Source organism: Lagenorhynchus albirostris, chromosome 7 (assembly GCF_949774975.1).
Source record: "Lagenorhynchus albirostris chromosome 7, mLagAlb1.1, whole genome shotgun sequence".
Taxonomy (NCBI): domain Eukaryota; kingdom Metazoa; phylum Chordata; class Mammalia; order Artiodactyla; family Delphinidae; genus Lagenorhynchus; species Lagenorhynchus albirostris.
In genome coordinates, this window is record NC_083101.1 from 28,480,480 (window position 1) to 28,505,342 (window position 24,863).

The window sequence follows — 24,863 nt, forward strand, 5'->3', positions numbered from 1 at the left end:
TTAAATAAATGCTTAGAATGATTTATTCAATCACAATGCTCACATCAATCTGTGCTTATATACATGACTTTTTGCTTCCAAAAGTATGTTTAATATTACTCCCTTCCCTTGTACCTGAACATTTAATGACCAGAAAGCTGCAGCTTTGTTGAAGAAAAGGTGGTGAGTTGATCCATGGAGCATAGAGTTGGTATTGATGTGTGCTAAACTAATATTTCAGGTACGCCAGCTGCTGTGTCATTGCCAAGATTCTAAATTTGAAACTAAGAATTCTGCAGTGAGGTTCTTGAAGAGATTAGTACCATGATAGATGCTTGTGAAGGGCTGAGCTCCACCTTCAACCAACTTATGTCAAGAAAACCTCATCCTACCTTTACCCCTGGAGAGTGAAGCTCTTGCCCTGGACTGGAGCATAGCCCCTGGGACCTTGAAATCTGTAGATAGACTAACTTGAGGTTGCCTGCCTGCTTGGAATTCAGACTTTGGAATATTATCCATCCATTCATTCTCTTTTACCTCTAGCTACCACTGGTCAGACCACAATACATTTCATTCTGAACTGTCCCTGAAGAGTGAAGGAATGAATCCCTGATTGGGAAGGAGCAGTCTCAGACAATAGCCAAGATTCTGGAAGCAATTGAGGGGGTGGTAGGTAAAGAAAAATGCCACATGGGAAATGCCAGCAGGGAAGAAAAGATAAAGAAGTTATTGTAACGATGCTAATACAGTGTTATACCATGCAGGTAATTCTGAAATATGTATGTGTGAGCATGTGTGTGTGTACTTATATATATCAATTCAATTACCTTTAACTATAGTAATTCAAGCCAAAAAAGTTCAGTTATTTATTATAGCTATAGTTTGTATATGGCTTTATGGGACAGTATTCATAATCTTTTTTGTTTTCAAACCAAGCTTGTGCCTTTTACATGCCTAAGCTGTCCAGATGCCAGTTAGCCAGCACACAGAAGTAGAGAGCTCTGGACAGGGCAGCCCTGTTTATAATTGAAGTCTTCCTCCTTTGCTCCCTGTTAGAGCACTTATTCTTGCCTGGCTCTTCTGTTCATCAAGCTCTTGAACTCTTGCCTTGCCTACAGTTAGGATCCTAGTGCTTTCTCTTCAGAAGTAATTGATGACAAACACACATCAACTTGTCTTCAACCCAGACTATCCTTCTGAGATATAGCCTTGTTTTCTGGTCCCTCAGAGTAGCTATCTTTCCTTATCTAGACTCCACTAAAAAATAATTTGTAATGTTTTATATGAATTGAATTATTCTAAATTGCTAGAAGGTTGGTTCTTCAGTATTTTAACAATTATTCCACCACAGACTCCAAATTTATTTATAATATCTGCTGATTGCATTTGGAAATACTGAATATGGAAAGCAACAAGAGTGTATTCTGGGCCCACATAGAATTAATGAGGTTTTATGATGTGCATTTTAGTCTCTTAATCTGTTATGTATTCATCATTAACAAAAAAGAGCCACATAACCAATGTAGGCCTAGGGAAATCTAGAGTAAAATATTAGTTCTGAAGTACAAATTAGAGGTCAGAAGAGGCAAAGGTCAACATCTAAGAAGTGTGTGTTATTAAAGAGTCATGTTCCAATTTTCACACTGCAAAAGTAGTAAAAAAGGTAAAATCAAAAGGAATGGTCCAGCATGTTGGATCAGTTGCCTAGAGAATTAATGGTCAGAAAAAGGGGATTAGGACAGTTCAAGGGGTCTGTGAGGGAACAGAGAATGAATAAGAAATATTTCCATTTCTTTTCAAGGCAAAGGTGCCATTAGCTTGACAGATGGCTAGTTCATGGTTGTGCTGTTGATCACATACATTTATAGTGTTAAAGATGTGGTGTGATGATGAGAAATAGGGTAGTTTGAAATTATGGATAGCAAAACAAAGATGAAAATAAAAGAAAAATTGTCTTAAAAGAAAAATTGTCTTAAAAGTCTCCAAGATAATGGGGAATAAAGACCCCATGAACATTTGCCATTGCCTAAAACTCCCTACCCTTTGAATATCAAAATCAAAATAATTAAATTTATCTAAAAATCCCATCAGCACCAAAAGTCATTCATTTCTAAGGGAAGTTCTGGGAACTTATATTCATTAAAAAGGTTATACCAAGGGCTTTTGATAAATACTTCCCCAGACCCAAAATATATTAACTTATGCTAGAGATTGGGGGGAATAATATAGCAGGCAAAGAAGGTTGGAGGATCCTAGAAGGAGGGAAACTGAAAGAGTGTTAGGAATGTGGCAAGATCTGAGATAGAAATGAATGTACCGACATAGGCAGATGGACCATGCATAATCTTGTAGCAAGTTTCCATGTCATTAGCATGAAACTAAAGTAGCAAAAAAAAAAAAAAAAAAAAAGAGCAAAAGGCTCCTGTGTGAGCATTGTTTGAGTACCTAACAGCTGCATAGGAACTGAGTCAGCCACAGCTGACTATCTGGTCTTTGCTGAATAGACCCAGGGTCTATGATATTTGCTGTGTCAATTTTTGATGTGGCTTATAATAACCAGCAACTAGAATCTAGCTTAGAGACCTCCTAGCAAAGACTTAATGCTCGACTATGCCCTGAGACTTGGTCTAGTCCCCATCTGACTTAAGCTATGTGGATACCCAGTACCTGTACATACAATCTCCAGTGATACCCACAAGCTCAGGAAGTGACGCAGACCCTCCCTCCTGGATAAAGTTGAGGGAAGTACTTGTTTTGGGGGAAAGGCTGAAAAAGCATCCTCATCAGTTACATTTTTTATTGAATCAAACACATGGTAGGTACTCCATACATTTCATTCAATGTATGTTATTTATCATTTTGGGGAAAATAATTTAAAAATAACTCCTTAAGGTATTATAATAGAGAAATACAAAAATAAGTTGAACTCATAGTCAACACGCTGGTGCTCAAAAACCAGTCTTCCTTAAAATGTCATACTGGAACAGGACTTGTTTCTGGCTGGCTGTTTAGCATATTATGTATCTAATATGTAAAAATTCATTTTCCTGGGCTTGATTAATATTTGCCTTGTAATTCTGAGAAACATTTTGTATAAGAGTTGGCCACAACTTATTTCTTCATATGTACTTTAGTCTCTTTTCATCTTTATGAATATAATAGTGATCTAACTGCCATATCTGTCACCCCATTTTTACCCTAAGATTGATTCAGATGATCTATCTGGCTAGCAGGAGCCCACTTTATCTTATAGCCATCCAAATGTTTCTTCCTAAAGTTGCTTTCTTAACTAAAGAGATAATCTTCTTCCTTCATTCAACTATAATATTTATTACATCCCTGGTCTCATAGAATGTAGACTCTACTGGAGGGGAGAAAGAGATTAATCAATTTATTTTTATGCAATTTAAAAATTATATAATCTAATGTAAAAAATTTTTAAATGTGATAAACTATATGAAGGAAGATTCTCAGAACTTTAAGAGGACATAATGCAGGACCTTTCATCCAGTGGTGGTGGTCTTCTTTAAATGCTTCTCTGAGAAATGGTATCTGTGCTGAGATTGAAAGGATGAGTAAGAATTTAATAGACCAGAGGAGGAGAAGGGAATGATGGGTTAGAGAAGACCATGTGAGGACAAATATTTTGCTAGACTGTAGCATGATTTGCTACCAATAAAAGGGGGAATTCCTCTACTGTTAATTTTCATTATTTCATTCAGCATAGTTTTTTTAAGCATTTATCATATGCTAGACACTTTACAATATGTTGGAAATACAGTGGTGAGTAAGTAGTTATTTACTTGGCTGTTTGTCCATGCAATAAATTATTTATTTAGCTTGTAGTCTAGTGGGGTAGAGAATTAACAAAATGATCACAAAATAAGTATAAAATTTCACATGCCACAGTGCTGTAACAGATGCTTTATGTAACAAGATGCTTTATAATCTGTAATAGGGGAAAATCTTCCCTGAAAATAATATCCTTATGTTGAGAGCTGAAAGATCAATAGATATTAAATAGAAGGAGACAGGAGAGAATTAGCTTCAACATGAAACAGTAGAAGGCCAGTGTTGTCAAAGAAGACAGTATCAGAGGACGTGCCTTACAAGATGAAGATGGAGAAATAGGCAGAGGCTAAGCTGTACAGGGCCTGTTGGAGGACAGAAGGAACAAAAAGTGCACAGTAAACTGAGAGGACATCTTTTTTTAAAATATCTTAACATTTATTTAGTATCTCATAGTTTACAATACATTTTCACATTCACTATCTAATGTAAATGAGGAGGCAAATTCTACGGAAGAACTAATGGCTTATTCCATCACAGTCATCATTTCAAGTGGAGAGAAAGTGGTAACTTTTATTATTGTGTTATTTAGTTATTTATTTTTGTTGAGGCATAGTTGATTTACAATATTATATAAGTTTCAGTTGTACAACATAGTGATTCACAATTTTTAACGGTTATACTCCATTTATGGTTATTATAAAATATTGGCTATATTCCCTGTGCTGTATAATATATCCCTGCTTATTTACTTTACACACGGTAGTTTGTACTTCGTAATCTGCTGCCCCTGTCTTGCCCTTCTCCCTTACCTCTCCCCATTGGTAACCACTAATTTGTTCTTTATATCTGTGAGTCTGGTATTTTTTTCTTATATTCAGTAGTTTGTTTCATTTTTTAGATTCCACATATAAGTGATATCATACAGTATTTGTCTTTCTCTGACTTATTTCACTAAGCATAATACCCTCCAAGGCATCTTGAGACTAAAAAACAAGGCAGATAGCTCCATATACTCAATGGATCAGTTTATTATAGGGTAACTTACTCACAGGGTGGGATTGGGATCGGGGGGACAGCCATCCAGAAGCTAGATGGTTAGTTAGACTCAAAAGGACTTGAATAGTTCGATGTATCAATTGAGGAAGGGCAGAATTTTTTCATAGACTTTCTCAAGTTTTTTAGACTTTGTAAGTTACAAAAAAAAGTGTGTAATCATTCATTTGTGTAAGACATAAAGGTGGATAAAGATACTTCTGGCAGGGGAAGTAATAGTTATGTTTTTAGATAGGTTGAATTTGAAGGGCTTGGAGGTAATCTAGGGAAGCGAGTTCAACATTTAAATCTGAAGTTCACGAGTTAGATTAGATATAAAATGTCCCTTAAGGAATCACCAACATATAGGCAATAGAAATGATAATTGAGTTTATGTGAATTGATGATTTCAAAGAGTGTATATATGGAAAAGATAAAAAGGCCAATAACAGACCCCCAGGGAACAGCAACAGGTTGAAAGATAAATAGAGTAGACTGAAAAGAAACACAAGGAGAGAGAATAAAAGCATTATGATAGTGTCGCATGATAGAAACCCAGGAAGGACAGTATTTCTAACAGCAGGAAGTGACGATTACTGTCAGATACCTCAGAGTATTTTCACAAAGTAAGGAATGAAAAGAGATCACCTATTGGAAATACAAAATTGGAAATAAGTTGGAAAACTTAGCAAGAATGTTTCAAGAGTTTTACTGATGAGTACCAAGTTCCCAGTCAGTGATTGAGCACAGGGGCTTGGAATTTTTGACTAACATTTGTCTCCTCTAATAGGCCATCTTTGCTCCAGAGCTGCCTCCTGGGTTAAGCTGCCTATTGCCTATTCAGAAACAAATCATTTCCCCCTCCCGCCAGAAAACTTAGCCCAGGAATTAGAAAAGACACTACCCTAAAGGATTTCTTATATTCTTATGTTTACTAAACTAATTTTACTACATTTCGTAGTATTAAGACTCTTTCTGCACCTTTAGTCATTTTACAATCTTTAATTCAAAGTGTTTGGGTAATAAAACCACTTCATAAGCTTGGGAAAAAATAATAAGTATCACTAAAGAACATAAAAGCAGACAAAGACCTTCATCTACAACATACTCCATTCTTGGTCTTCTTCCTGGAAGTAACCACTTTTCAATATTTAAGACAATATCTAGGAATTCTCTGCTGTTTAAAACAGTTTAGTGCGCTTGCACAACCTCTTATCTTCCTTCCCAATTCTTCTCCCATTAGAAAAAATAAATTTTGTGTGTTTGTCCTATCAGTAATCTAACTTGAAATTATATACTTAAGCTTAAATGATTGACTTTACAAGATGAGGGATTTAGGAGAAGTGCATTTTCATTTCTTTTTACCTCTGATGACCCTTTCCTTTGTCAATCTTCTATCAGATGAGCTTAAAAATTGTCATTATTTATAACATTTTCATTGAGTTCTGAAGTATAAAAACATTTTCTTTTTAGCCTATGGATTTACTCTAAAATTTGAGAAAAAAATAATGCTTATTATGACCATAAAAATATGAATCATTGTAGAACCAAATAGTGTTACTAACTTATAGAAAGAGAAATGTAATTGTAAGTTAATACCTTGTCAGCTGAAGAAGAATCAAAGTGAATAAATTCTTTTTTCACATACTTCATCAATTATTCACAATTGTGCCACATTTAGTTTTCATTCTTGTATAGCTTTTTGTCTTCTCTGTAATTTCTACTTATTTTTCTTTTTGCCATTGTTGATAGATGAGATATGTATTATCTACATTTTATCATTAAGATTTTCCAAGTTCTTATTTATATATTACTATAAATTTTGTGCATCTACTTTCTTATTAAACTTTCTGACTTCCTGTTCTAATTTAAACCATTTGTTTTCTTTGCCTGCTGTACAACAGACTGTTTATTGCATTTCTGGTTTAGTTTCATTGTTGGTGGGTTTCTATGTCTTTTTCTTTTTTTAGATGCCTTTTTTATTCTGCTGGAGTGTGTCCTGAATGAATTTTAGGGGCAGAGAAGATAAATTTCTAAACCTTTATGTGTCTGAAATGGTATCTTTAATTTGCCTTCACATTTATTTGCCAGTTTGGTGAGGTAGAGAATTAAGAGCCAAATTCATTTGATTTTCAAACTTTGAAGACATTTCCCCCAACTGCTTCACCTTCTTGTATCCAATGTTGTTGATGAGAAGTCAGGTACCTTCCATAATGGATGCTCCTTTTCTTTTATCAGTTTTCTGCTGGATGAACTTTTATTTTTATTTATTTTTTCGTATATGTCTTAAAATTTTTTTTAATTAAAAAATGTATTAGAGTATAGTTGATTTACAATGTTGTGTTAGTTTCAGATGTACGGCAAAATGATTCAGTTATACATATACATATATTCATTCTTTTTCAGATGCTTTTCCCATACAAGTTACTACAGAATATTGAGAGAGTTCCCTGTGCTATACAGTAGGTCCTTGTTGGTTATCTATTTTATGTATAGTAGTGAGTGTATGTTAATCCCAAGCTCCTAATTTATCCCTTCCCCCCACATTTCCCCTTTGGTAACCATAAGTTTGTTTTCAAAATCTGTGAGTCTATTTCTGTTTTGTAAATAAGTTCATTTATATCAATTTTTAAAATTAGATTCCACACATGAGTGATATCATATGATATTTGGCCTTCTCTGTCTGACTTACTTTGCTTAGTATGATAATAGATGAACTTTTAGATTGTCATGGTGGACTGGCCTGACCATTGCCCCACAACCAACTCTGCACTTTAAGCCTTCCACTGCTTATCCTGGAAGAGCATGTCTGTCTCCATCACTGCCTCTCCCAAGGTGTATTCAGAGCGAGTCTTCTTCATACATATGACTATGATGCTGCCCAATCTCCATCTTCTAGAAATTCATAAAAATGTATTTTATTCATGGAAATTTATATTGTCTTAAGTTGCATATATATTTAAACTTTTTTTTACAGTCATTCCAGTAGGATCTTGGGAGGTGGAAAAAATGTGTGTTCTATCTGTCACTTGGAACAGGAAACACCTCATTGTTGCTGTCTATAGATCCTCAATAAAGGAGCCTATATATTTTCTTGAACCAAGTGGACACAATTATTAGTTGTGGTTAATAGTAGACTAAATAAGGAAGATAAAATTATCATGCGTGGTCCTCTCATTTAAGAGACAGCAGGGCAAAGTTAAACTATGTCTAAGATCTGATTTGATATAAAGTATCATAGAAAAGTATCAAGGTTTTTATTCAGCTGATGACAAAGCAAACTCACTTTCACAATCATTGTTCCTTTACACTAATTTTTTATATTTGTACTAATTAAAGTGGTTCTGTTTTTTGACTGTAAGGAACAGAATTTAATCCTGATTTGCTTACTGAAAGAAGTAGAATTTTCAAATAAGATTTTGGGGTGTTAGTAAATCTAAAGAAAGGTTAAATAGTCCACAAGGAAATGGCAGAAATCAGGGAAGCTCTAGGAGCCCCAGCAGTCAGTATTCATGAACCCTCTTTCAGGGTAGGAAATCTCCAGCTTTATTGACTCCCATTCACTATACCCATTCCAAATTCTTGGTTGAGAGCTACTGATTGGCTCAAATTTGTTAGGAATCCTCCCCTCAATCAGCGCTAGAGTTACATCATATAAACAGAGCCAAAAATCAGCCCTGAAAGAAAAATGCCTGTGCTTTGAGTGGTGCTTGTGGCTCTCACTTCACTCAAAGAAACAACATTTCAGAGTACAGTGTCACAGTGAACTCATTAGCCACTGAATTCAAAGATCAAAACATCCTTACAGTAAAACTTACTGGCTGCTATCACTAAATAGGAAATTCAGTAGCTCATGTTGGCAACAAAACCAACCCTTCTTTCTATATGTCTTTCATAGTTTCAGATGCAAAAAATATTAGGGCCTCAAAAAGCAGAAGGCATTTTTACACTGTATTATTTACACATATTTATATCTCTTCCTAACAAATAAGCAAACAAAACACAACAAAACTGAGAGTGGAAAATAAAATTAGTCAAGCAATGAAAGGAAACAGAATAAATGATTAATCCTAAGGAGGCATTTCATGAATAAGTCGGTTGGCTCCAAGAATCACCATGTTGTAGCTTTCCTCTTTTAAGTTAATATACAATCCTAGATTAGAGACTATGACATCCATGCTTAAAATAATAGAAATGTAAGTCAAGAAGTTAACATAAGAAAATTGCCTCATTTTATAGACAGTAAAACAGTCTCAGAAAAAAGAATTGGTCTTCTAAGACTAAGAGCTTACTATTGCAAGAGGAAGACTCCAGTCCAGGCCCTCTCATTCTAAATTCAGGGCTCTTTGAACTAGTTTCTAAAATTGGTATTACAGTATTCCAAGAGGCTTCTATTCTGTTGGCTATTGGAATCTTTTGGTAATAATTGGGGTTATTCTACTGGGAAAACATATTACTGCATTCTATAAAAGAATGATTTTTCACCAAACTCATTCTCTATTTTATTTTTAGGGTTAGTCTTTGCCTAGAAAGGTTAAAATTGTCAGTGGTATCATTTTGGTTAGTTTCAGACTTGCATTTGAGGACAGTTTATAAAGCTAAGTGTTACAACTAAGCTTATTGCTCTGAGATATTAATGAATAATTAATTTAAACATTTTTTCTGATGACTTCTGAATATCTAGTTTCACTTGCTCAAAGTGCCTTTATGAATTTCCATATTAAATTTCTAATCCAAATGCTAATTTACACAGAAAAATGAGCTACTTTTGAATATGGAGATATACAGCTAGATAATACGTTTTCTACTTTTGAGGAATTCATAGGATAGATAACAGAGAGCTACAATAAAATAAGTATAATGCAATGTAATAGGTGACATAGAGAAAAATCAGTGTTATGAAAACATATACTATTTGTCGCAGGGAATGTGTATGTGTGAAATGTTATAGTTCCTTTCCTCAAGGATTTCACAATTCAGGACCTCCAGTAATAATATTCTCTATCCAATGAGGCAAATGCCTTATTATGACCACAATTTGCACGACCATTTTTTTTGAAAATAGATGTTAAAGGACATGGAACTTTGGTAGAATCTTTGGAGTTAAAAAAAAAATGTAAGACCCCACAGTCTTAAGCTTTTGAGTCTCAATTTTATCATTTTAAAAATGGGGATATTATCTACTGATTGTTGATAATTATTAAGTGAGAAAAGGAATGTCTTGGAACATTAGTATTTATTATGCACTCAGTAAATATTGCTTGAATAGTAGATGGTTGAGAAGTGGAACATGGAGGATAGTGACAACTAATGGCAGGCAACAAGAGGTTTTGGTGGATGGTATAAATGAAAATAAGTGAAAGGGAAAATAATGCGTTCCACCATGTTTTTAAATCTAAATTAAATGAAAAGGCAATTTCCCATGCCTCCTTGGGATTTTGCCCAGAGACAAATTCCTCTAAAACCCCCAAGTTCCTTTGCTGCATTGCTTTAATGATGTTCTTCTATTAAAATGCCTATGAAAAATTAGAAAAATAAGACAGTGCTTATTTATACTTATAAAAACAAGTAAAAAAGATAAACATTTGTAACTCCAATGCACAGTATAGTTGTCTGTCTCTCTTTCCTTCACCACAGTCTGCTGAGCAGTTTGAAGAAAATCTGTGATCTGCAGTGCACCCTGCAGAGACTTAGCATCATCCTGCTGTTTCTTCATGAGTAAACTGTAAACTCTGCTTGGGTTTCCCAAACAATTATGAGACAATTAAGCTTTGCTCTTTAAGGATGAGTTCAGGACTAGAACTGACCTCTTCTTGGCTAAATAGTGCTCTGAGGGCAAAACACTTAATTATGGAAGATCATTTTAAACACACAAACACAGAGTAATCTAAGTCCTTTGTAATAGCATCTGTAGACAATACTGCCATTTTTTTCATGGATTTAAATGTTTTGCAGACCAAAAGGTTTTCTAATTACAAATGAGCAGAAACAGAAATAAGCTTCTTGAGACATGGTGACACACATGAAACCTCTCACTGAGTAAAATCAGAACATTAGAAGCCAGCAGAAAATTTCCAAACTCTAGTCACCTTAAGAACATACAAGAAACCAGTAGTTGAAGAAAAGAAAAAGGTCTCCAGAGACCCCCAAATCATTCCATCCCTATAATCACTTCTGCTTCTTTGGCTCTGTGCTTTGGTAAACAGGAAGTAAATGGAAGAACTTGCCCTCATATACCTCTTCTAAAAGAAGTAAAATAAGATGCTCTGGATTGATGCACATGCATGACTTCTAGAAGAGATTACTTGTTAATCTCTCCTTACTTGCCTACCCTAGGGAGTTGGCTGGACTTTATAGAAAAATAAAACCTGAATTTTGTCTCCCAACCTGTTTTTTACATCTGTAAAGTGAGGCCAATATCGTTCTCATAGGAATTTGTAAGGATTAAAGACATGTATCTAAAAATGTTTATTGAATTTCTGGGGATAAAGTAAGTATTTGAAATGTGTTGAACAAATCAGTTCTATCAGTAAATTTTTAAAAATATCTGTGGAAGTTAGGATTAAGACATGGTACACATGGTCCCTGTTATATCCTGGTACTGAATCTTGAATTTTGATTCCAAGATAAATTTGAAGCTATTGAAGAGTTTCAAGTGGGGAAGAGGGGTAAGATGATTTGACTTACATTTTTTTTTTTTTTTTTTTTGCGGTATGTGGGCCTCTCGCTGTTGTGGCCTCTCCCGCCGCGGAGCACAAGCTCCGGACGCGCAGGCTCAGCGGCCATGGCTCACGGGCCCAGCCGCTCCGCGGCATGTGGGATCTTCCCAGACCGGGGCACGAGCCCGCGTCCCCCGCATCGGGAGGCGGACTCTCAACCACTGCGCCACCCGGGAAGCCCTGACTTACATTTTTAAAAGATCACCTTGATGGATCTCTGGGAAACGCTTTGGAGAACAGCAAGAAAGTGACAGGAAACAATTCAATCAGTGAGGCTTTTGCAACTGTCAGATGAGAAGTGATGATTACTTGGGCCAACTGGGATTGGAGGAGACAAAGTGACGTTTAAACAGAGTACTTAGTTATGGATTGGGTGGGAGTTTTTGGAAGGATGCTGGGTAAAAGGAAACAATTTAGAATGAAATTCTAATTTTGCCATTAGCAACTGGGAGGATACAGAAATGGCATTTTAAAACCATTAAATGGAGAAGATGAAGTAGATTCTATAAGAAATGTGCTGGCACATTATAGGAATGGCTGAGGAAAACCTGAGAACCAAATTTAATAGAATAAAATATAGATAAAATTATCTTATTTTTATTTGAGGAATGTCTTTCTAATCTCAGAAGACGTAAAGGAACAAATAAATTGGGAAAATGGAAAGATTTGACTATGAATATTTAAAAACTTTTCAACACCAAAATAAATGGTGAATAATATATGATAATAATATAATTAGCTTAAAAAATACAAATGAGAAGAGGGAAAAATTAGCAATGTAATTCTTGAAAAAGGATTGCTATTCCATATTTATCAAGGGTAAGTTGGAAGGGTAAATCAGATAATTTAAATAATGCTAAAGACTAAGTATACAGGAGGGAAGAACTAACATAAAGCCTTTTAAATAATAGCTCCAAATGAATATTGGAAGACTGCATTGACCATAAATAAGAATATTGGTTAGAATCATGCAGGAACCAGATTATTTTAAAAGGTTGTAAAAATAATGGAATATAATCACTTGGTGGAATAAGGGGTGCTATTACAAATGACTTCTAGGAAATTGTGCCATCCCTGAGATTTAATTTATACTTCATTTATATCTAGAAAGTAGTTCTGTTCTCTACATATATAGACATCTACAAAAACCTTCTCTTTTATGATACAGTTTTCAAGTTATCTGTGTCATGTTCTCCCCCTGCTCCCACCCTCTCTATATCTAGCCAAATGTCTTTCTAGCTAAAGTGCTTTAGGTTTTATGCTTCATTTTACGATTGTGAAATTAAAACTGCTGGCTTTTATAGATATTGTGCCTATATTTGATTCTAGTTGTTAAAAAATTTGGGTCAATCCTTTGACTAGAAAGCTCTTTTGTGGGACTTTATCATACTTAAATAATCCAAAAGCAGATAAAGAAGAATACCTGCAACAAGAGAATTATAAATGATTAATGAGTAATGTGCTCTATATCACAATAAAATAATATGTAGCCATTAAAAATGACTATTATAAAGACTATAGCAACAAGAATATTCTGAAGAATCTTTTTTTTTTTTTTTTCGGTTCGCGGTCCTCTCACTGCTGTGGCCTCTCCCGTTGCGGAGCACAGGCTCCGGACGCGCAGGCTCGGCGGCCATGGCTCACGGGGCCAGCCGCTCCGCGGCATGTGGGATCTTCCCGCACCGGGGCACGAACCTGTGTCCCCTGCATCGGCAGGTGGACTCTCAACCACTGTGCCACCAGGGAAGTCCTGATGAATCATTTTTAGCAGAGTATAAATGCGTATCTACACTATGGTTAAAACATTGTAAAAATGATATGTATTCGGGGGCCAGGTCTGGAAAGGAGCAATAAAAATGAAAACAGTTTGATTCACAGAGGTGATCAGATAGTGGTTCTCAAGCTATAGTGTGCAAATGAATCATCTAAAATACTTCTTAAAAATTCACATTCCAGGCCCACCCTAAGAGATTTGTACTTAATTTGTCTGAAGAGAGACTTCAGAAAAAGCATTCCAAAGTAATTCTGAGGTCATAAGTAGTTTGCTGTTGGGGGCACTGTGACAGGATCAGGGGTGATTTAAAGGATTATAACCACAGTATTAAAATCCACTAATGTGGGTATGCTGTTGCCCCATCAGTATGAAATATACTGCACTTGAGTGTATCACCCCTAGTCAAAATGTGGTAGACTAAATTTTACACGGTCAATGTATAATATTATGATATATGCATATTTCTGACCCACATTAATCATTTTTTTATTGCCTGTGTCTGTGGGACTCTATTTTCCCTATCTACTCTCTGGGAAGAGACTGGCTCCATTTGCTAACTTTCTTCTATTCAGTTCTCAGTATTGAATAGGGCAAACAATAGATTTACATAAGTTCTTTGGTTGATGAAGACCTTAAATGATAGTTCTCTAATGGTGGAGGATTGGAGTTTAGCCTGCTATCATGGATTCAGTATCCATATTTCTGGGTGAACCTACATTTGCTGTATGTTGACTATCCTCCTGCCTCCTCAATCCTGGTTTCCTTTACCGTATTGAAGCAGATCCCATCTATGACCCAATGCCCATCATGCCCCACTGTATTCTTGCTAGCACTGTCCCTAGTGTGCTGAATTGCCTCTCTTGGCAGTTACTCATTAGCTTTCTGCTTTGAAGGTACTTATCCGTAGGAAGCACATGGCTGTAGCCTACTATGATTTAATTAATGATTGCTACCTAAATGGCTACTGTACTTAGACTGTGACTGGCATATAGTTAGAAAGTATACAACAAAAGTTAGGGATTATCCACTCCATCTGTTGGTCTGCGTACCTTTAGATATCAACATTGACACTAACCCTAACCATCTCCGTGTCTATGTTGGATACTTGAATTGGACTTTAAAGAAGTTAACCACCATGGCTTCATGAATATCCCACACCTCCAACTTCTTTCCGGTACCAGTTTTGTCTTTCATTTCATGGGGATGAAGTTTCAGCAAGAGTGATGTCCAATCTTATCATATTTGTAATGATTACATTAGAAAATATATGTAATTTCTAATGTAGACAGAGACAGTCACATTAATAGTTATCTTCCCAAAGTATAATATACAAACTAACTCTGTATTGAGAAGAAGGAAAAGGATGCAATACTATGTCAAGTACTTGGCACACATAATTAAGTTCACTTCACAACAGTTCCATATTACATGAGGAAACTGAAGTTTGGAGATAATAGAGGTTTTTTGTTTTTTTTTTTCCTACATCTTTATTGGAGTATAATTGCTTTACAATGGTGTGTTAGTTTCTGCTTTATAACAAAGTGAATCAGTTATACATATACATATGTTGTCATATCTCTTCCCTCTTGCGTCTCCCTCCCTCCCACCCTCCCTATCCCACCCCTCTAGGTGGTCACAAAGCACCGAGTTGAACTCCATGTGCTATGTGGCTGCTTCCCACTAGCTATCTATTTTACATTTGGTAGTGTATATATATCCATGCCACTCTCTCACTTTGTCCCAGCTTACCCTTCCCCCGCCCCATATCCTCAAGTCCATTCTCTACTAGATTTGTGTCTTTATTCCTGTCTTACCCCTAGGTTCTTCATGACATTTTTTTTTTCTTAGATTCCATATATATGTGTTAGCATACTGTATTTGTCTTTCTCTTTCTGACTTACTTTACTCTTTATGACAGACTCTAGGTCCATCCATCTCACTAAAAATAACTCAATTTCGTTTCTTTTTATGGCTGAGTAATATTCCATTGTATGTATGTGCCAAATCTTCTTTATCCATTCATTCGATGATGGACACTTAGGTTGTTTCCATCTCCTGGCTATTGTAAATAGAGCTGCAATGAACATTTTGGTACATGACTCTTTTTGAATTATGGTTTTCTCAGGGTATATGCCCAGTAGTGGGATTGCTGGGTCATATGGTAGTTCTATTTTTAGTTTTTTGAGGAACCTCCATACTGTTCTCCATAGTGGCTGTACCAATTCACATTCCCACCAGCAGTGCAAGTGTGTTCCCTTTTCTCCACACCCTCTCCAGCATTTATTGTTTTTAGATTTTTTGATGATGGCCTTTCTGACCGGTGTGAGATGATATCTCATTGTACTTTTGATTTGCATTTCTCTACTGATTAATGATGTTGAGCATTCTTTCATGTGTTTGTTGGCAGTCTGTATATCTTCTTTGGAGAAATGTTTATTTAGGTCTTCTGCCCATTTATGGATTGGGTTGTTTTTTTTTTGTTATTGAGCTGCATGAGCTGCTTGTAAATTTTGGAGATTAATCCTTTGTCAGTTGCTTCATTTGCAAATATTTTCTTCCATTCTGAGGGTTGTCTTTTGGTCTTGTTTATGATTTCCTTTGCTGTGCAAAAGCTTTGAAGTTTCATTAGGTCCCATTTGTTTATTTTTGTTTTTATTTCCATTTCTCTAGGAGGTGGGTCAAAAAGGATCTTGCTGTGATTTATGTCATAGAGTGTTCTATGTTTTCCTCTAAGAGTTTGATAATTTCTGGCCTTACATTTAGGTCTATAATCCATTTTGAGCTTATTTTTGTGTATGGTGTTAGGGAGTGTTCTAATCTCATTCTTTTACATGTACCTGTCCAGTTTTCCCAGCACTACTTATTGAAGAGGCTGTCCGTTCTCCAAGGTACATTCCTGCATCCTTTATCAAAGATAAGGTGACCGTATGTGCGTGGGTTTATCTCTGGGCTTTCTATCCTGTTCCATTGATCTATCTTTCTGTTTTTGTGCCAGTACCATACTTTGTAGTATAGTAGCTTTGTAGTATAGTCTGAAGTCAGGGAGCCTGATTCCTCCAGCTCCGTTTTTCGTTCTCAAGATGCTTTGGCTATTCAGGGTCTTTTGTGTTTCCATACAAATTGTGAAATTTTTTGTTCTAGTTCTGTGAAAAATGACAGTGGTAGTTTGATAGAGATTGCATTGAATCTGTAGATTGCTTTGGGTAGTAGAGTCATTTTCACAATGTTGATTCTTCCAATCCAAGAACATGGTATATCTCTGCATCTATTTGTATCATCTTTAATTTCTTTCATCAATGTCATAATTTTCTGCATACAGGTCTTTTGTCTCCTTAGGTAAGTTTATTCCTAGATATTTTATTCTTTTTGTTGCAGTGATAAATGGGAGTGTTTTCTTGATTTCACTTTCAGATTTTTCATCATTAGTGTATAGGAATGTCAGAGATTTCTGTGCATTAATTTTGTATCCTGCTACTTTACCAAATTCATTGATTAGCTCTAGTAGTTCTCTGGAGCATCTTTAGGATTCTCTATGTATAGTATCATGTCATCTGTAAACAGTGACAGCTTTACTTCTTCTTTTCCGATTTGGATTCCTTTTATTTCCTTTTCTTCTCTGACTGCTGTGGCTAAAACTTCCAAAACTATGTTGAATAAGACAGGTGAGAGTGGGGAGCCTTGGCTTCTTCCTGATCTTAGTGGAAATGCTTTCAGTTTTTCACCATTGAGGACGATGTTGGCTGTGGGTTTGACATATATGGCCTTTATTATGTTGAGGAAAGTGCCCTCTATGCCAACTTTCTGGAGGGTTTTTTATCATAAATGGGTGTTGAATTTTGTCGAAAGCTTTCTCTGCATCTATTGAGAAGACCATGTGGATTTTCTTCTTCAATTTGTTAATATGGTGTATCATATTGATTGATTTGCATATATTGAAGAATCCTTGCATTCCTGGAATAAACCCCACTTGATCATGGTGTATGATCCTTTTAATGTGCTGTTGGATTCTGTTTGCTAGTATTTTGTTGAGGATTTTTGCATCTATATTCATCAGTGATATTGGCCTGTAGTTTTCTTTCTTTGTGACATCCTTGTCTGGTTTTCATATCAGGGTGATGGTGGCCTGGTAGAATGAGTTTGGGAGTGTTCCTCCCTCTGCTATAGTTTGGAAGTGTGAGAAGGATAGGTGTTAAGCTCTTCTCTAAATGTTTGATAGAATTCGCCTGTGAAGCCGTCTGGTCCTGGGCTTTTGTTTGTGGAAGATTTTTAATCACAGTTTCAATTTCAGTGCTTGTGATTGGTCTGTCCATATTTTCTATTTCTTCCTGATTCAGTCATGGCAGGTTGTGCATTTCTAAGAAGTTGTCCATTTCTTCCAGGTTGTCCATTTTATTGGCATATAGTTGCTTGTAGTAATCTCTCATGGTCTTTTGTATTTCTGCAGTGTCAGTTGTTACTTCTCCATTTTCATTTCTAATTCTATTGACTTGAGTCTTCTCCCTTTTTTTCTTGATGAGTCTAGCTAATGGTTTATCAATTTTGTTTATCTTCTTAAAGAACCAGCTTTTAGTTTTATTGATCTTTGCTATCATTTCCTTCATTTCTTTTTCATTTATTTCTGATCTGATCTTTATGATTTCTTTCCTTCTACTAACTCTGTGCTTCCTGGACTTGATTGACTATTTCCTTTCCCATATTAGGGGAGTTTTTCAACTATAATCTCTTCAAATATTTTCTCAGTCCCTTTCTTTTTCTCTTCTTCTTCTGGAACCCCTATAATTCGAATATTGGTGCATTTAATGTTGTCCCAGAGGTCTCTGAGACTGTCCGCAGTTCTTTTCATTTTTTTTTCTTTATTCTGCTCTGCAGTAGTTATTTCCACTATTTTATCTTCCAGGTCTGTTATCCGTTCTTCTGCCTCAGTTATTCTGCTCTTGATCCCTTCTAGAGTATTTTTAATTTCATTTATTGTGTTGTTCATCATTGCTTGTTTCAGCTTTAGTTCTTCTAGGTCCTTGTTAACGTTTCTTGCATTTTCTCTATTCTATTTCCAAGATTTTGGATCATCTTTACTATCATCATTCTGATTTCTTTTTCAGGTAGACTGCCTATTTCCTCTTCATTTGTTAGGTCTGGTGGGTTTTTATCTTGCTCCTTCATCTGCTGTGTGTTTTTCTGTGTCTTCTCATTTTGCTTATCTTACTGTGTTTGGGGTCTCCTTTTTGCAGGCTGCAGGTTCGTAGTTCCCGTTGTTTTTGGTGTCTGTCCCCAGTGGCTTAAGTTGTTTCAGTGGGTTGTGTAGGCTTCCTGGTGGAGGGGGCTAGTGCCTGTGTTCTGGTGGATGAGGCTGGATCTTGTCTTTCTGGTGGGCAGGTCCACGTCTGGTGGTGTGTTTTGTGGTGTCTGTGGACTTATTATGATTTTAGGCAGCCTCTCTGCTAATGAGTGGGTTTGTGTTCCTGTCTTGCTAGTTGTTTGGCATAGGGTGTCCAGCACTGTAGCTTGCTGGTCGTTGAGTGAAGCTGGATGTTAGTGTTGAGATGGAGATCTCTGGGGTATTTTTGCCATTTGATATTATGTGGAGCTGGGAGGTCTCTTGTGGACCAGTGTCCTGAAGTTGGTTCTCCCACCTCAGGCACAGCACTGACTCCTGGCTGCAGCACCAAGAGACTTTCATCCACACGGCTCAGCATAAAAGGGAGAAAAAGTCGAAAGAAAGGAAAGAAAGAAAGAAAGAAAGAAAGGAGAGAGAGAAAGGAAGGAAGGAAGGAAGGGAAAGTAAGAAGATAAAGGAAAAGAAAATAAAGTAAGATAAAATAAAATAAAGTTATTAAAATAAAAAATAATTATTAAGAAAAACTTTTTTTTAAAAAAAAAACCAAAAACGGACGGATAGAACCCTAGGACAAATGGTGAAAGCAAAGCTATACAGACAGAATCTCACACAGAAGCATACACATACACACTCACAAAAAGTGGAAAAGTGGAAAAAATAATAAATCTTGCTCTCAAAGTCCACCTCCTCAATTTGGGATGATTGGTTGTCTATTCATGTATTCCACAGATGCAGGGTACATCAAGTTGATTGTGGAGATTTATTCCGCTGCTCCTGAGTCTGCTGGGAGAGATTTCCCTTTCTCTTCTTTGCACAGCTCCCGGGGCTCAGCTTTGGATTTGGCCCTGCCTCTGCGTGTAGATTGCAGGAGGGCGTCTGTTCTTTGCTCAGACAGGACGGGGTTAAAGGAGCCGCTGATTCGGGGGCTCTGGCTCCCTCAGGCCGGAGGGAGGGAGGGGTACGGAGTGTGGGGCGAGCCTGCGGCAACAGAGGCCGTCGTGACGTTGCACCAGCCTGAGGCGCGCCGTGCGTTCTCCCGGGGAAGTTGTCCCTGGATCCCGGGACCCTGGCAGTGGCGGGCTGCACAGGCTCCCCGGAAGGGAGGTGTGGAGAGTGGCCTGTGCTCGCACACAGGCTTCTTGGTGGCGGCAGCAGCAGCCTTAGCGTCTCATGCCCGTCTCTGGGGTCCACGCTGGTAGCCGCGGCTCGCGCCCGTCTCTGGAGCTCCTTTAAGCAGCGCTCTTAATCCCCTCTCCTCGCGCAGCAGGAAGCAAAGAGGGAAGAAAAAGTCTCATGCCTCTTCGACAGGTCTAGACTTTTCCCCGGACTCCCTCCCGGCTAGCCGTGGTGCACTAATCCCCTGCAGGCTGTGTTCACACCTCCAACCCCAGTCCTCTCCCTGCGCTCTGACTGAAGCCCAAGCCTCAGCTCCCAGTCCCACCCGCCCCGGCAGGTGAGCGGACAAGCCTCTCGGGCTGGTGAGTGCCAGTCAGCACTGATCCTCTGTGCGGGAATCTCTCTGCTTTGCCTTCCGCACCCCTGTTGCTGCACTCTCCTCCGCGGCTCTGAAGCTTCCCCCCTCCACCACCCGCAGTCTCTGCCCGCGAAGGGGCTTCCTAGTGTGTGGAAACCTTTCTTCCTTCACAGCTCCCTCCCATTGGTGCAGGTCCCGTCCCTATTCTTTTGTCTCTGTTTATTCTTTTTTCTTTTGCCCTACCCAGGTACGTGGGGGAGTTTCTTGCCTTTTGGGAGGTCTGAGGTCTTCTGCCAGCGTTCAGTAGGTGTTCTGTAGGAGTTGTTCCACGTGTAGATGTATTTCTGATGTATCTGTGGGGAGGAAGGTGATCGCCGCGTCGTACTCTTCCGCCATCTTCCCCCTCTCTCTGATAATAGAGGTTTAAATGAAGTGACAGAGGCAAGATTTCAACTTATATCTATCCGGCTCCCATGCATGTTTTTTTGCTACTATGCTACAATGCTAGTCAATCTGTCTGGTTTGTTGAATTTAGTTTAGGATGTAAAAACAAATCATGTAGAAGGAAAAGTTTATTGCTAGCTGCATGATGTCAGACAAGCCAAGCTGCTGAATTAAGGTTTTTAGCTTGTGTGTTTTAAAATTTTTCTAGAACTGCTTATCTCAAGTATTTGACTATTGTGTAACTTTAGATTTTGATCAAGTCTGAAAACAATGAAAGAAGAAAAATGAGGTTTTAAGTGTATATACTATGGACAAATTCTCGACATAAAATTAATGTGCAGGGCAAACGGGTAGCTGAGCAAAAATGATTAATTGCTCATTAAAATTTACCTTGGTATTAAAGTGTGTCAAGGGCATATAGTTGTGAAGGCTATCAGAGGAGACTAATAGTGTGAGAAAAATAAGAAGTGGCCATGAGGTCATTCTTTTGTTCTGTTCTGTGAACTTAATAGCATGAGAACCATTGCATAATGACTGACACGATAATACAGATCAAAAATGAACAATGTAGCAATGCAAATTAAGAGGCAGTATTGGTTTGACTTGGATAGGAATAATGAATAAGCAAGGTTAGGTCATGTGAGAATTTTTCTTCTATTTAAGAGCTCTAATAAGAGTTTTAAACAGAAATTAGGGACTTCTCTGGTGGTCCAGTGGTAAAGAATCCACCTTCCAATGCAGCTAAGCCCACGCGCCACAACTACTGAGCTCGCGCACCTCAACAAGAGAACCTGCGTGCCGCTAACTACAGAGCCCACGTGCCCTGGAGCCCGTGCACCACAACTAGAGAGAGAAAACTGCACTCCACTCCACAACTGGAGAGAATCCTGTGTGACGCAATGAAGATCCCACGTGCTGCAACTAAGACCCAACGCAGCCAAAAAAAAAAAAAAAACAAAACAGAAGTTAAATTGTAGTTTGTATTTTAAAGATGTCAGTACCTTTTTCATTAAAATGTTCACGGAGACAAAGGTAACACATACAAATCATTCTGAGAACTAAGGATATGTATCAACAATTGGAAAGGGACCCACCCAGAGGAGTTTGCATGAACCACTAGAAGTTGATAAAACTGGATTGAGAAATACAATTATAACCTATGTATTGATTCCTGGTGGGAGGAAGTGGAGATTGAGGAGAAGAGGAAATCAGTATAAAATACAGTTTTATTCCTTCCAACTTAAGTTGGAGACTTTGGATTAAAACAACCTGAACAACTACAGATTTACCTATGGGTATGCTTTCTTTACAGCTAGGACCAGGGCCACATGCCACCCTCCTCTATCCCTCATCAATATCTCTCCTTTTGCATCCATTCAAAGAAACAAACTCTCAGGGTATAATATAGCAGGTAGAAAAAGGAAAAGACTAATAGTGTATTGTATCAATATTTCTTCATGTGTTTTTTCACTTATATTCAGTGATGTATGCACAGAGACAACATAATATTGAGGTAAATAATGCGGAAGATTGTAGGCTTTTATGTACTCAAATGGGAAAAGAGCCACAGACACATTTTTTTTTTTTTTTTTTTTTTTTTGCGGTATGCGGGCCTCTCACTGTTGTGGCCTCTCCCGTTGTGGAGCACAGGCTCCGGATGCGCAGGCTCAGCGGCCATGGTTCACGGGCCCAGCCGCTCCACGGCATGTGGGGTCTTCCCGGTCCGAGGCACGAACCCGTGTCCCCTGCATCGGCAGGAGGATGCTCAACCACTGCGCCACCAGGGAAACCCCCACAGACACATTTTTATCTCATATTTATTTGTTGATGTACCGAAATTGAGACAGTCTTCATTTATATCAAGATCAATTCAGTTTTTGTCAATTTAATGGGCTTTTAACTCTTTAATTCTTCACACTACCTGATATTTATAATATTTATTTTTATTTCCATTATTTTCTCTATATAATTTTAAATTTATGTTATTTATCCTTTTTCAATTCACTTCTCTTTTTCTGACTGTTGGTTTTTGTTTTGGCAGCTACTTTTTTAGGATTACATATTTATAATGTTTTAAAGTATTTGGTAGTGCAAGTCTCACTTATTAGTCTCTCAGAAATGTTGGCTTGCCTATTCAAGTCTGCTTTTCCTCTCAGAATTATTTTAGCTATTCTCAAATATATCTGTATGCAATTTTGGATATTGATACTGTGATAAAACAGAAATTACTTATGGAAGAATTGTGACCTTTATGAAATTCATTCTTCATGTATAGGGACTCCCTGAAATACTTTATAACTTTAATGAGAATTTTGACATTCCTTACACAGAATTACTATACATTTCATGCTTATTTATTTTTAATTGTATATAAAATATTTTATTTCTTTGTAATTATCAAGCTGGTATTGTTACTATGGAGGAAATGTATTAGCATTTAAATTAGAAAACCATGGTGAGAATTTGAAATAGAATAGAGAATTGATTAATAAACTAGATGATTCAATCAAATAGTGCCTTTACCTGAGTAGGAGCTAAAATTCTAATGGCTTGAAAATTAGGTAATGATATGACTCAAATCTAAAGACAAAGGCTTTGTGACCACTTCCTTCTATAAGTTACAAGATTCCTATTGCTAATTTTAGTTTGAATTAAGTATACCCCATTATTGTCACAGACAAGAATGGTCATGTCACAGCCAATATTCCTATTCATTAGGAGACCTCAGCAAAATCCAAAAAGGCAAACCCAAAATTACTTGCAAACTTCATTTCAAAATTTGAATGACACAAGTATTCCTAAGTGAGTAAATATGTGATCATCCATGGAATCTAGAAGAATATAATAGTTTGAGGAAATCAAATTAGTTAAGAAATAAACTAGTCTTCCAGGTTGCCATAGACAATGAAGTCAGTGTATTAAACAACCTTCCAAGATCTCTTCCCCCAAATATTTAAAGTAGCTTCACATGACACAAGGTTATTCCCTAAGCAGTACTTAAAGACAGAGGAAGCTGAAATTTCTAGATAACTGTGAGGAAATGGAAAAAATCAACATATACTAGCACCTTGGTCTCACTGGTGTCTGCCTCACCCCTGCCTATGATAGGGCTTTAGGGAAAGCAAAGATAGACCAAGAAAAGTGTTAGATACTGAGAGTGAGTTGGAACTATCACTAGAAAACTTAAACCCACCCTAAATCTAAAAATACTAAAGATAGAAACAAGGCAAAAAAAAAAAGCAATTATGAGCATGATTGAAACAAAATAATAGAAAGTACCAGAAAAGAAATAGAAAATCTCTGCAAAGTGATTAAAGATATAAAGAAGACCAAATGGAGATTTTAAAACTGAAAATTTTAACATTGCAATATAAAAACTCAGTGGATGAGTTTAACAGCACTGTGGAGGGGGACGAGGGGGAAAAAAATCAATGAACTGAGTGATATAACAATAGAAATTACCCAGTCTGACTAACAGAGAGAAAATAGACTGGGGGTATAAAAAGAACAGAGGCTGAGGGACCTGTGGCTCTTTAGTCAAAACTCTAACAGGTGTATCATCAGAGTCCAAAAAGGAGATGAGAAAGAGGGCAGGGTAGGAAAAGTACTCAGAGGAATAATGGCTTTAAACTTTCCAATTTGGCAAAAGACATAACCTATAGATTCAAGAGCTGAATGAACTCCAAATAGAATAAACTCAAACAATTTGCACTAAATGCATCATAGTCAGTCATCTGAAAACTAAAGAAAAAGCTTAAAAGCAGTGAGAAAGGAAAGACACCAAGTTCTGAAAGAAAAGAATTGTCAACCCATTATATTATATCCCATGAAAAATCTTACAGAAATGAAGAGGAAATCAAGACATTCTCAGATAAAGGAAAACTAAGAGAATTTATCACCAGCAGACCCATCTTAAAGAATGACTAAAAAAAATTCTGTTCTATGAACAGAAAGAAATGATAAAAGGGACCCTTGGAGCATCAGGAAAAGGAAAAAGAACAGAGTAAGCAAAAATACGGGTAAATGCTCTAGACTTTCCTTCTCTTGAGTTTTCTAAGTTATGTTTGACCAGAGAAGTAGACAGTATCATGTCTTATGTGATTCTAAATGTATGTAGAGGAAATATTTAAGACAATTATATCATAAGCAGAAGAAGATAAAGAGATGTAAAAGGAGGTAAGATTTTTATATATTACTTGAGAGGTGAAATGATGATACTAGTAGACTGTGATAAATTGTATATGTAATATAATATCTAGAGCAATAACCAAAATAGCTATACAAAGAGACACACTATAAAACACTACAGATAAA

At 37.0% G+C, this 24,863-nt stretch overlaps 1 pseudogene; it reads left to right on the forward strand.

Annotated features, from left to right (window-relative positions):
- Positions 1-24,863, forward strand: part of LOC132522602 (WD repeat domain phosphoinositide-interacting protein 3-like) — a 96,149-nt pseudogene that overhangs the window by 15,305 nt on the left and 55,981 nt on the right.